General features: G+C 47.7%; 1 pseudogene; it reads right to left on the reverse strand.

Annotated features, from left to right (window-relative positions):
- Window positions 1–5541: 5541 nt before the first annotated feature.
- Window positions 5542–6474, reverse strand: LOC149863926 (olfactory receptor 13H1-like; annotated as a pseudogene).
- Between the last annotated feature and the right edge of the window lie 7799 nt (window positions 6475–14273).

A 14273-nucleotide genomic window follows, 5' to 3' on the forward strand; every position in this document is an offset into this window, starting at 1 on the left:
CTGGGGGGTCCCAACATACTTTTTGGGCCCCTGGAGCATAAATCTGTAAACTGGATATTGTGTGGGCTACAAATGGAGGTGCAGTCTGGGTATTGAATATGATTTTGGACGATGGAGAGGTCAGGGAGTTACACAGCTGCTGTATATTCCCTCAGCATCCTCCTTCCTCTCTATAAAGTGCTGACTTTTCTTCCTCTGACTTGCCTGAAGTATGCATCTTCACCCAGAGGAGCAACTGGGTGCCTGACAGGCAGGGCATGTGTCTCTCTGTGGAATGGGAAAATCATTGAGGCAGCTAAGAGTGCCCTGTCTTCTGGAGGGATGCCTGAAAACCTGTGGCAATCAAAGGTGACTTCTTCGACTAAACTCTTTGGAGTGTTAACTAGGTCTTAGAAAAATGTGAAGGGAGGGACTAATACAGACAGAACAAGAGTCCTTCCAAGAGATTCCCTGCTGAGTATCAGGGAATCCACACTTCCATTAAAACAACTCTGGAGCTCAGGAGGGATACCTAGAACTGCCCTATCCAGGCAAAGAAACATAGTTTTGGGCTTGGAAAACCCCATGAGCCATTTAGAACCTTGTGCAGGATATTAAGGGGAAGGAAAGCTGTAATTCTGCAGGTTTGTATTTATTACACATGGGCTCATCCACACTAACACTGGCATGAACTAGAGGAATGTATTCCCATAGAGAGTGGATGCAGGGCCATCCCCAGGGAGTGTGGGGGTGGGGCGTGAATTGGGGTGACCACCCTGGGCCCCGTGCTTTGTGGGGCCATGTGCAGCTGGGCGGAGCAGCGGCAGCGCAGAGCTGGGTGGAGCAGTGGCTCCACATCCAGCTGCTTGCTCCCTCCCCCCACTGATGCTGATGCAGTTTCTTGGGATCTGGGGCTTGTGGGATTGGAGTGGGGGCTGGGCGCCACATGGGCTGATTTGCTCTGGGTCCTGCACCCTGCTTGGGTCAGCTCTGAGTGGATGGTTCCATATTAGGCTATAGAGAGGAAGACAACTATATCACTGATGATATCATGACCAGTGACATCACCAATAATATCACAGGCATTGATTAAATCCTAACCACCAGCTTGACTGTGGAACTTTTTTCTACTGCCACTGGTGTCTTTCTCCTTCTCCTCCTTATTCCCATCCTCCCTCCCCTCAGTCTCTCTCCTCTACTTCCTGTTAAGTAATAATGGGCAAGTCTACACATGCAATTAATATGGAGCAGTAAACTCTGGTGTTATTGTGCTGAAGTGTATTGCTCCTGTGCATGCCACTTGTATGTACACCTGGGACTGCAGTATTCTGAGCCAGGTCAGAGCAGTTCTGGCTGGCAGGGGCCTGGGGGGTGCTGCTCTGACTTGGCTCAACATGCTACGGAGAGGCTGGCTGGGGCACAAGGGTGCGACAGTATGGGGCTAGCCAGCAGGTAGCCTCAGCACTGAAGCGTCCTCATGTCCCAGATAGCCCCTCCAGCATCTACATGTGTGCTGCTGTGGAGTAAAAATCTCTATGACAGGACAGTACTTGTAGCAACAAGAACTTCAGTGCATCTTAACTTTTTTGGCTTTTCCCCAAAAGGATCATAAGAAAGAAGGGCTGCAAGGGACCTCATAAAAATCACCTAACCCAGCCCCTTTGCTTCAGGCAGGATCATCCTTAATTGAACCAGCTCAATCAAAAAACACACTGTCAAAAATTACTTTTTTTCCTGATGAAGACACTTTGCAGCGTAAGAAACTGGAAATAAAGAGTATTATTGTAGGAAGAACATTAATTTTTAATGTTTCAAATGCTTTGGCTGATTTTTCTCCTTTTCTTCTGCATTTCTAATAAAGTTAAAATGGTTTTAGACAGCAATTATTTGCTATAGAAATAAGCAAGCTAAGGCCCCTCTAGGCAAAATCTCAAACCTTTGTGAACCCGTTTAGTGTTGTAATGTGACAGGCTTATGTTAATATTTTGGACTTTCAAGCCTATTCTATCACAACTAATACAAGAGTAGCTCCCTTTGAACACCGGTCCTGTTCATGTGGTTTTCTCAAGGAGTGGAGGACATACCATTACATGGTGTAATCAACACAAGAGAAGACCAGCTGGAATAAAGACCATCAGGATATGTGAAGAGAGATGACTGTGATGAAGGAGTTTAGGGGGGAACTTGATCCCATTGCCTGGGTATTGAGGAACACTTGCTTGAGATGAAAGCAGTTCCCAGGGTAGCAGGAGAACTGCTGGAGCATGTAGTACTGTTCCTAGAATGGCCCATGACTGCTGAGGATATAGTTCTGTTGCTATGGTGCCTGTAACAGTGTGGGACATGGGACCCTTGCTGGGGTAGGGAGATGCCTAGAGGAAGAATCATCTTTGTCCTTAGGGTGACTCAAATTCATGGAGTTTGTGACATTTTTTCTTTCAATGTGTCAGTTAAATCCATGGGTGCTGGAAAGTGAGGTAGCATAATTAATTTAGACTTTAAAAAGCCTTTCAGAAGTTCCTGTTTAGCAAGTTACTACAGAAGCTATGTCATGTGTGTTTGTGTTGGCCTAGTGTTGTCATAGATCAAAAATGGGCTAGGAGATAGGAAATGAGGAGTAGGCTATATTTATTAATGATCTGGGAAAAGGGGTGGTGTGGGGAGCAGGAAGGTTGTTACATCTGCAGATGATAGAGAATTCAAAAGCCACATGGGACCCTTAAGTGCCTCCAGATGGGTGGTGCCTAGGAGGTTGACAGGTAGGATTAGACCCTTAAGATTCCCAGAAAGTCAATGGGGAGACTGAGGCTCCTTCAAAGGATTATTCAGAAAGCGCAGAAACTGAGCAGGGAGATACCTAGAGTTAACCAATAGGAGAAGTGGAGCATGGGGGTGTGAATGAATGACACTTGTTTCTGGAATTTAGAAATCTCCATCTTCTTGGTGTCCAGAGCCCAAAATCCTCTACTGAGAGGGGGTGCTTATTTGACTCCTGATATATGCCCATCTTTGTGTAATAACTTACGGTGCATACATACTAATTGTCTGATAGTTAAAATGGCTTAACTTTAAGTTGACTTAACTGTCAGAGGGCGTGTCTATACATTGCTGTATGGTGACATTGCTTTGGTGCCAGGTGGCTCAAGCTTAGATTTCCTTGCTACATCACTATAGTGGTGTGCTATAGCCAGGGAGCATGCCACTATGGGGACATAGCTGGCAATCACATGTAGACCCGCATGATTGCTATGTTACCACAGTGCGCCATATGACATTGCTACATTCCCATAGGATGGTGACGTGTATGTGGAGTGGAGTTGGCTTAAATGCGGTGCAAGATAATACACCTCCAAGAAGGAGTTATTCCACCCCATCTCTCCATATATACTACTGGTCATGGGGCTGTACCTGCCTGACCACTACATCCGATCACCCCACCCCTAGTTATGCTACCACTCCTGTTTTCAGTCTTTTTGCCCCTATGACTCTTGCCTCCTTGGCTGACTAGTGGCCCACAGATATACCAGGAACAAAGAAAGTTCGCGTATGCTCTTGGAGTTGACAGGGGCACAAACATTGCCTCTACATACATGGACAGGCCAGAAGAACAATCTCTTGATTACAGTTCCTGCTCCTAAATGCATGGGGGTTCACACTGGCTATGGGACACCCAACCCTCCCTGGTGACTCATACAGCAGCTTCTAGGATGGCTGCTGGAGACTCTTTCTGGCATCAGTTGCCCTACAGGCAGTCCTGGACTTGCAATGTTTCAAGTGACAACATTTTGCACTTACAACGTTTATAAATTGACACCCTGTTTCAACTTTCTAACATCAGTTTCAACTTTATGACGCTTGATCTGATGCGATGCTACGCCAGCAAACAAGTTTGCTGCATCGCCTGTCTCTCTGGAGAACACCTGCCCAAACTTCATTGAACTCTTTCTTAAGAAAGCAGACAAGACTCCAGAAAAAACTGCAGCCAAGACTCCTGAGAAGACTCCAGCCAAGAGCCCTTCAAAAAGTCCAGCAGAGTCACCTCGGAGAAGTCCTTCCAAATAGATACAATTGCTATTTATAATATAATACATTAATATAGCTATATTACTCATCTATAATTGATTGAGTACAAAATTCTGGGTTATTTTTGGTAAAAATAGAGTATTGGGCCTTGGTTCAGGAACCAATCCCCCATTTATAACATTGTTTCCTATGGGAAAATTGTTCCGAGTTACAACATTTCAACTTAAGATGTGCTTTTCAGGAACCAACTGTGCTGTAAGTCTGAGGACTGTCTGTCTATCCAGGGTGGATGCATCCAGTGGTTGTCCTTGTGTCACTGTATGACACACTACCACTCCTGCATCCCAGCCAAGACTTCAGGGTTAAATGGCAGATCTTCTAAAAAGAGACCTCCAGATTTGCTTTGAGTGTTCCCAGGAACAGAAAATTGCCCCTGCCCCCACAATCCTGACCCTTTGGAATTTGTTGCAATAGCAAACCCCTTCCCCTCTGTTGAAGAACTGCATTATTTGAATTCATCCAGCTTCACCTGCCTGCTTCATTCTGCCCCTTGTTCGCTAACAAGCCCTTCCTCTTGTAGAAACCTCTTCCCCATTCTGAGGCAGAATCAGAATGAAGCATGACTGTGACATTTGTCCAACACATCACAGAAGCAGCTCCTTGATCTCTGGGGCTATAGCTCAGTTCTAAGCAGGAGTGTGGGAGAGACCATCCTACCAGGGCTAGCTTTAAGCCATCTAGCATGGGTAACCGTGGTATGGAAGATGCAATGGCATTGACTTTATCCTGGCCAAAGGTGGCCAGGCACATACTTTAGTTGTCCAGAGCATATATGAAGAGACCATGCTGCTGTATCTTCACTGTATTCTCACACCAACTGGATAGATTAAGGCTAACATGGCTACACTGGTGCTGCAGCAGCCACCCTCAGATTGCAGTGTAGACATAGCCACAAGGTAGAAGGATACCACCAAGTAACAGAGAAACAGTACTGCCTGTTTCAACACATGGTGTTGATTTCAGTTTCCCCACACATCAGTAGGGATGTTAAAAAATTCAGAATGCTTCAGAAAAGAATAACCTCGTCATCTGAGGTCTGAAAAACCTTCCTCGATTGGAAAAAAAAAGGATGTGTACAAGGAAGTCCAGGGGTTACTTGATCAGTAATGATATAAGCAGGAAATTTCTGAGAGCAGAGGAGAGCAGAGGACCCTCAGTGAACTAAACAATGGTGCAGCAAGTGCCAAGTGATGCAACTATTAGGCCTGCGCAAAGTGGCTAGTATATTTGCTTTGGTTTCAGACTCAGCCGATTTGAATCACTGACCTGAACTGATTTGGCCAAATCTGATTCAGAGATTCAGCCACTGGCAAATTGGCCGAATCTCTGAATTGGCCCCATCTCCCGCCTGCTCTCTCAGCCCTGTCAATGGCTGCCCCGCCCCACGCCAGCTCCCGGTACTTTGTCTTGCTGGAATTTTGCTATAATGGGAGATTATCAAAGGAGCACTCCAACTCAATGTAGCTTCTTTTACAGGATTTATGCAGCCATTTTCCTGCCAGACACTCTTTTCAGTGCTCCTTGCACATCCTTGTTCCTCAGACTGTAGATAAGAGGATTCAGCATGGGCGTGACAAGTCCATAGAACACAGCAATGAGCTTGTCCTGATCGTAGGCAGACTTTGCCTGTGGGTGAACATACATGACCATGGCTGTGCCATAGAATATGCTGACCACAGTCAGGTGGGATCCACAGGTGGATACAGCTTTGCTCCTGCCCTTGGCTGACCGAATGTGCAGCACAGCCACACCAATGCAGATGTATGTCACCAGGATGAAGGCAAAGGGTACAAGAAGCGTCAGTACCCCACTGGCAAACATCATGGTGCCATTGAGATATGTGTCAGAGCAGGCTAGCTTCAGCACAGCCTGGACCTCGCAGGTGAAGTGGTTGATCACATTGGGCCCACAGAATTCAGATGGTAATGTGAGTGTGGGGACCACTGTCAGGAGGAATGCACTGGTCCACACGCCAGCTGCCATCTGAAGGCACACCCTCCCACTCATGATCAGAGGGTAGCGCAGTGGGTTGCAGATGGCCACAAAGCATTCATAGGCCATAACAGCCAGCAGGAGGCACTACGTCACACCCAGATACAGTGAGATACACATCTGGGCATAGCATTTAGTGAAGGAGATGGTGGGAGTTTCTGCAAAGCAGTTTGCCAGCACTGGGGGGGCAGAGCTGGTAGAGTAGCAGAGGTCAGGGAAGGAGAGATTGCCAAGGAAGAAGTACATGGGGGTGTGGAGCCGTGGGTCCCTCCAGATCATGGCCAGGATGAGTCCGTTTCCCAGCAGAGTCACAAGATAGATAAGCAGCAGCAGCCAGAAGAAGACAGTTTGTGCCTGGGGGTGATGGGAGAGTCCCACTAGGATGAACTCTGTCACCAGTGTCCAGTTGGCTCCCCTCATAGATTTCACCTGCAGGGACATGGAAGAGGATTGAGATGAGGGGACAGGACAGCCAGGTAAGATACTGGCTGCCCCAGATGAGTGATCTGAGCACACAGGCTCAGCCTGAATTGTGTGCAAGCATTAAGAAGCCCCTTCCATCCAAGACACTCCTTCATGCCCCAGTCTTTAGATCATGTGCACATCAGGAGGGAATGGAAGCAGTGGTGGCATGCCTCAGCCAAGATAGTCCCATACATGTCCAGACCTGTTTAAATGCAGTATAAACCACATGTGAATGGATACAAGCTGATACACTGGTGTAAAGCTGCCCATAATGGTTCAAAAGTGTACCAGGAAAATCAAGTATTGTTTTGAAACGGTTTACTGTGAGCTGGGTCAAGGTTACTTGTGGACACCAAATATTTCATGACATGGGTCTGTTCATCCCACACTGCATCCCAGGCATTCCATACTGCGTATTTCCTCAACCCCTCTACTGTTGCAAGTGATTACTCTGGTCTGCATGACGCAGCCAGAACTCTACTGCCACCCCTTTTTCTGCTTGTGTTGGTACATTTTTTATATCAATGAGCTCCCTCACACTGCATAGTCAATAAAAGCTGTCTTTCTAACAACCCAGGTGGGTCTCAGTCCTTACTCAGCTATAGCCCTTTACCATGTCCCCACCAGGCCTCCTAGGAACTGAAAAACATGCGTCCAAGCACTCCCCCACAGAGCAGCTGATAACTTAAACCCTGCTGCACTGAGGCTCACTCCCTTCATGAGAACTAAGGCTGTGAGTAGGCACAGAACCAGTCTATAATTGATTCATGGACAGGGAATGGTGTAGGTGCCATTCCTGTCATCCATAGTGGGCCCCAAAGAGAGTGGCTAAGCTATCCCAAAGGAGATTGAACAAAATCCAATGATACAAAAGTCCCTTTCCCACAGCAGCTATGGAATACATTTGTGACACATGTTTATGCCATATCAGCTTTGTCCTCTAAAGCTAGAGACTATTTTGATCTATGTCATATCCAAGACCCTCCCTATCCCTCCACACTTCCTGATACCTGCAGGGAATTCAACATCTCTCTGGATACCACGAGCAGCCACAGGTCTAGCAAAGCAGATCAACTTTCTTCTGACCAGGGACACCATCAACCAGCTCCCGGCAGGGACTGAAGATGAAGTCACAGATGCTCATTATAGGGTGGCAGATCCTGTTCTAACAGCTTTCTCCGAACCAGAGGAAGCTGGCTGGGCTAAAGTGTCCTAACCTGGTTTCTTACCAAACATAAAAGTTGCTGGAACCTCCATGCTGTGCTGGATTCTCTAAACATCCAGTGCAAAGAGAAGGAAGAAACGAACTCCTGCCACAATAATTATGGAATAGCCTTGGTGGTTAATCAGTATGGAGCCAGTGTCACTAGTAGCCACTGCCCTGAATGGAGATGGTGGTCTCTATGCACAAGGAAAGCCCAGACTAGGCTCAGCTGTGAGGTAAAAAATTGGGAGGTAATGCAGATGCCCTAGTTCTAGTTGTACTAAGGAGCAGAGGTCATTACAGATCATACCTTTGCACAAGATATCTGAGCAGCACTGATCATTGCTGGCTGTGGAGGGAACTGGACTCATAGGTCCCCTGAAGTTGGGGGGTCTTCACCCACATGGTGCCTGATGAGGTGTTGGGAGTAGGGCAAGTGACTTCATTTCTCGCTCAGGCTAGGTGCTGTGCAGGACCACCAAGACTCCCTATCTTGGGAGGGTATTTTAGGGTGCTCAATCCAAAAGGCTTGGAGTAAGGAGCTTGCTCCATCCATTGACCCACACATACTATGGGACAGAGGAGCAGTTTGGCTTGGGACAGAGGCCAGGGACTCCTTGCCAGTCACCATTCAGTCTTCCCCTGATTAGTTCTCCTAATATGGGGGGATTCCTTGGAAGTGCCCAAAGCTGAGCCCCTTTGATGCACAGCACACTAGTGGCACTTTCATTCTCATCTTCACACCACAGAGGCTGGCACCACACTGGATTTGTGCCCAGGACAATGAAAAGCCTTAAGTGGATCTCTGTTCTAACCCCCTTGCAAAGCGGGAACCAGTAAAAAAGGACAGTTGCATCCTCTGGAATCTACCACAATGACAGCCCACATCCTGCCGTCCAGGGAAAGTGGCTGGAAAACAACTCAGACAGAACTGTAATAGAATCATAGACAATTAGGGTTGGACAGGACCTCAGGACGTTATCTAGTTTAACCCTCTGCTCAAGGCAGGACCATCCTTAACTATTTTGTCCCAGCCCAGGCTTTGTTTAGCCAAATCTTAAACACCTCCAAGGATGGAGATTCCACTACCTCTCTGGGTAACTTGCTTCAGTGGTTTACTATCCTTCTAGTGAGAAAGTTTTTCCTAATATCTAACCTAAACTTCCCTTGCTGCAACTTTGAACATTGCTCCTTGTTCTATCTGACCTTAGCATACGTACCCAGGTAGGCCAGCAGCAAGACAAAAATGACCTCACAGAGGCTGACTGATTGTTTTGTGAGGCAAACCCAAGTACTCAGATTCTTTGGGCAGATGAAAGAAGTCTGGTCCTCAGTTTCTCTGCTCTGCCAGACTGAATAACCAGGAGTCAATGGCCTTGGTATTTTCCTGCTGGTTTCCAAATAGAGCCAAATTGCCTCTACATTTACCTGTATCTGTGAAATGACTTCTTTTCAATGAAGTGATGGTGTGGATGAGACCCCAGCCTCAGGACTGAGAGTTATGTCACTGTCTATACAACAGCCTCCATGGAAGGCTGCCTAGTTCCTTGCATCTCTCCTTGCCTGTACCTGCCACACCTGAAGTTTACCTTGCAGCAGTCTGGAGACCTGTGCTATTTCTGTGGTCCCTCTGGCTCTGTTGACTCCGCTAATGCAAAGGTGTCAGGTGCCAGTTGTGCCATTTCTACTATCCTTAAGCAAAGAGCTTAATCTATCCAGAAACCAGATCAGAGTTTGGTGGTTTGTTTTGAACAGAGCAAGATACAAAAAGTCTGCTGTGATTCTTTATAGACTCCAAAATGCTTCCAGGGGCAGGTCCAGGGAGAGTGCTGTGTGAAGGTTACATCCCCTTTTATAGGGTAGTCCATGCACAGTGGCCCCCACTCCCCCTACCCCCACTGAGAGCTCATCTTGGCCACTGGGTATACTCACAGTAATGTTGAGTTCTCTGCCACATCTCCTGTTTCAAAATCTTATATCTTCTCCTGAAGGCTTCCATCTTAGCACACCATCCTCTCAAAACTCACTTATACAGGGAAGGGAGAAAGCTGCATCATGGTGCACCGTTTCCTGAAATATCCAAGTTGTTTGTCTCTGGGGTGCAATGCATGTTTTTTTTTTCTTGAAGCCTCAGGGACCCTATTTCCTATACACAATGACAGCCTCAGAAATGCTTATAGCTCAGTTTAATCTGCACATTTACGGTTTCTGAAGCAGAAATGTCCTTTACTAAGTGGGGGGTTATTAATAGGAGAGATGACCAGTCAGTGTGGTTTGTGATCTCTCTTTTATTGTCACAAGACTCTGAGACAACAAGAACAAGAAAAGACAACTCCTTTCAGGTTGGGATGGTCTAAAAGCACCTCTCTGCTCTAAAAGCACAGGCTAATGCTGGTGCCTAGTGGAGACGCATTGTAGGCTTGTACGGCCTCTATTTTCAGTAAGAAAATAATTACCCATTAGATTTCATAGATTTCATAGACATCAGGGCTGGAAAGGACCTTGCAAGATCATTGGGTCCAGCCCCCTGCCCAAAGGGCAGGAAGTCAGCTGGGGTCATAGGACCTGGTGGCTGCCTATAAGTTCGTCAGGGGGGCACAGAAGGGAATTGGTGAGTATTTATTCACCAAGGCGCCCCCGGGGGTTACAAGAAATAATGGCCACAAGCTGGAGGAGAGCAGATTTAGATTAGATATTAGGAGGAACTTCTTCACAGTTCGAGTGGCCAAGCTCTGGAACGGGCTCCCAAGGGAGGTGGTGCTCTCCCCTACCCTGGGGGTATTCAAGAGAAGGTTGGATGTGTATCTAGCTGGGGTAATGTAGGCCCAGCACTCTTTCCTGCTTATGCAGGGGGTCGGACTCGATGATCTATTGAGGTCCCTTCCGACCCTAGCATCTATGAATCTATGAATCTATGAATCCCAGCAAGATAAGCATCCAATTTGCTCTTGAAGGTGTTCAATGTAGGTGCTTGAACCACCTCCGATGGCAGACTGTTCCAGACCTTGGGGGCTCGGACAGTAAAGAAATTCTTCCTTATGTCCAGCCTGAAACGGTCTTACAGGAGTTTGTGACCGTTCGACCTCGTCATCCCTTGGGGCGCTCTGGTGAACAGACGTTCCCCCAGATCCTGGTGGTCACCCCTGATAAACTTACAGGTGGCCATCAGATCACCCCTGAGCCTACGTTTTTCCAGGCTAAAGAGTCCCATGGCCCTCAGCCTGTCATCGTAAGATCTGTTTTCCTGACCTCTGATCATGCACGTGGCTCTCCTCTGGACTCTCTCAAGCTTCTCCACATCCTTTTTGAATTGTGGAGCCCAAAACTGGACACAGTACTCCAGCTGTGGCCTCACCAAGGCCGAGTACAAGGGGAGAATGACGTCCCGGGATTTGCTCGAGAAGCATCTATGGATGCACGCCAGCATTTTGGTCGCTTTACTAGCCGCAGCATCGCATTGCAGGCTCATGTTCATCTTGTGGTCAATGATGACCCCCAAGTCTTTTTCTTCTGTAGTGCTAACCAACGTAGCACTGCCGAGCCTATAAGGATGCTGCAGGTTTTTCCTCCCAAGGTGGAGAACCTTGCATTTATCGGTGTTAAACACCATGAGGTTCTTGTCTGCCCATTTGCTGAGCTTGTCCAGGTCAGCCTGGATCACCCGCCTATCTTCTGGCGTGGATGCTTTGCCCCAAAGTTTGGTGTCATCGGCGAACTTGGCCAGTCCACTCCTGACTTCAATGTCCACATCGTTAATGAAGATGTTGAACAGTATGGGTCCCAGGACAGAGCCTTGAGGGACCCCACTGGTTACAGGACACCATGATGAGTGACTGCCATTAATCACAACCCTCTGGGTCCGACCACGAAGCCAATTTCCCAGCCAGCGGATCGTGGTGGAGCCAAGGCCACAACTGGCCAGTTTGGCCAAGAGATGATCATGGGATACCAGATCAAAAGCTTTTTTGAAGTCAAGATATATGACATCAATCTCTTCTCCCTTGTCCAGGTGATAGGTCACCTGGTCATAGAAGGAAATGAGATTGGTCAAACAAGACCTACCCGCAACAAACCCGTGCTGGCTATCCCTCAGGATGTTAGCCTGGGCCAGTCCATCAAGGATGGCCTCCTTAATAAACTTTTCTAAGATCTTCCCCAGGATAGAAGTCAGGCTAATGGGCCTGTAGTTAGCCGGATCCACTCTCCTCCCTTTCTTGAAGATCGGCACCACATTGGCCTTCTTCCAGTCTTCGGGCACTACACCAGAGCACCAGGAGTTTTCAAAGATCCGTGCCAGGGGTTGGGCTATGATGCTTGCCAGCTCCTTGAGTACCCTGGGGTGCAGGTTGTCAGGGCCAGCTGACTTGAAGGTATCCAGCTTCTCAAGGTGTTCCTTCAGGAGGTCAGCATTGATGGAGGGTAGGGGATCCTCTTTTTCTGACTCCATGCCTCTTGAGTTCTTGGCTGCACTGAGTTTAAGGTTCAACAGGAAGGGTAGAGGCAGGGCTGGACAGAGGCATGCATGAACCGAGTAGCCGCCCAGGGCCTGAACAGAAAGGGGGCCCGAAAATAGTAATTATTATTATTATTATCTCTGGCAAAGGGGGACTCAATACTAAAAGTTTGCCCGGGGTTGCCAGGAGTCTAGGTACAATGGAGGCAGATGTTGGAGGGACTGAACTCCCCCCACACAAACTGGAGTGGGCTTAAAACAGAAGGTTCCCAACTTCCTTCTCAAACAGCACAGCTCTTATAAGCAGTGGGTAGCACCTCCATGCTTTGTTGTTGAGTGAAAGTAGGTGTGGCTGCTGTGCTTTAGACTAAACTCAGTAATGCTGGTGTGTGTTAAGTGTGTTAACAAGCAGGACTCTTAGCTGATGTTTTGTCTTCACTATATTCATAACACAGCTGGCTAAATTCATGGTAACATGGGTGCACTTGCTCATGGTGTAGTAGCCACTAGGGCTAGGTGAAATTTTGCCTAGCATTTCATTTTGTAGCTGTTTCAATGTGTTTTGAACTTGAAACAGCAAAATCAAAATGAACCAAGGGAATTTGAAAAGTTTTGAAAGTTTCTAAATGTTTAGCATTTCGAAGCCAGGCTTACTGGCTTCAGTGTGGGTCCCAGCCAGCAGCACCCACCTCCGGTCTTCTGGCAGGCAGATGGGGGCTCCCTGCAACCCCAGGAGGGCTGTGGGTGCTGTGCCAGAGTCCTTCTGGGGGTGCAGGCCTCCAATCTGCCTGCCAGATGACAGACCAGCGCTGGGCACAGCCCACACCCAACACCAGAAAGGTTGGTGCTGCCGCTGGCCCCAGGCAGCAGCACCTGGCTCCTGTCAGCTGGCAAGCAGAACGGGGGCATGTACCCCCCCAGGAGGACTCTGGCACAGCCCCCACAGCCCTCCTGGGAGTGTCAGCAGGCCCCTGATCAGCCTGCTGGCTGACAGGAGCTGGGTGCTGCTGCTTGGGACTGGCGGCAGCACCGAACTTCCCGGTGCTGGTCCCAAGCAGCAGCACCCAGCTTCTCTGATGCGGGTGAACCCCCAAGCTACCTGCCTGCTGCATTTTATGTTTCCCCATAATAACTATGGGCGAAACATTGAAACAGCGGCAAAACAGCAAAACAGTTTTGATGAAACGAAACAGAACAGTGGCTTCGAAACAAAATGAAACTTGAAATGAAACACTGTTCTGTTGAATCATCAAAACTGAAGTGGAATCGGAATGGTGCTGTTTCACACAGCCCCAGACTTGCAGTGCAGACAAAGCCATGGAGGGAAGAAAATCACCAAGTCATGACACAAGAATGCCTCTTATTAGATAGCATAGACTGGGTCCACTTCTGCTACCCACCAATCTATAAGGATGTTGGAAAGTTCAGAAAGGTTTAGAAAAGAGCCACCCCATCACCTACAGTCTAGAAACCCCACCTTCCTATGCGAAATTAAAGTTAGGATGTCCGAAAGAAAGTTTAGAGGTTACTTGTTCAAGGCCTATGGGGAGTGAGAAAAGCAAGGAAGTTTCTGAGAGATTGCAGCCCTCAGTGCAGTAGGCAAGGGTGGAATAAAAACCAACAGATGCAAGCCAATCAAACCATAAGAAAGGACCAACTTTTTACTAGTAACAGGAATTATCCATCAAGACCACTGACAAAAGGGTGGGGGTGAATCTCCTTATGTTGGGACTCACTAGATTGAGACTGTCTCTTTCTAAAGAATCCATTTTGGATTATCCAAGATTAGGAGCTAGATGCAAGACTCACTCGATCATGTCTCTTCCCTGGATTGTGGCACATCCCATACTTAATGGTCCATCCAGTCCATTTTAACGGGAGGTCTCTGTTCCCAGCAGGGTCCAGGTCAGCTCCCAGTGACTTTGTGAGAGGTGAGTGTACCTCTGCTCCCAGCAGCAGGACTGAGAGCAGGGTGAGGAAGTAGACTGCCATCTGATGGCTCTTGTCTCATGGAATCCTACATGAATATTGATACAATGGGAAACTGTTGAAGGAGCAAGGTGGAATCCAGCAGAAGGCAGCTGTTTTTAGATATGA

The sequence above is a fragment of the Crocodylus siamensis genome, chromosome 5 (genome assembly GCF_052110815.1).
Source record: "Crocodylus siamensis isolate JL-2025a chromosome 5, ASM5211081v1, whole genome shotgun sequence".
In the NCBI taxonomy this organism is placed as follows: Eukaryota; Metazoa; Chordata; order Crocodylia; family Crocodylidae; genus Crocodylus; species Crocodylus siamensis.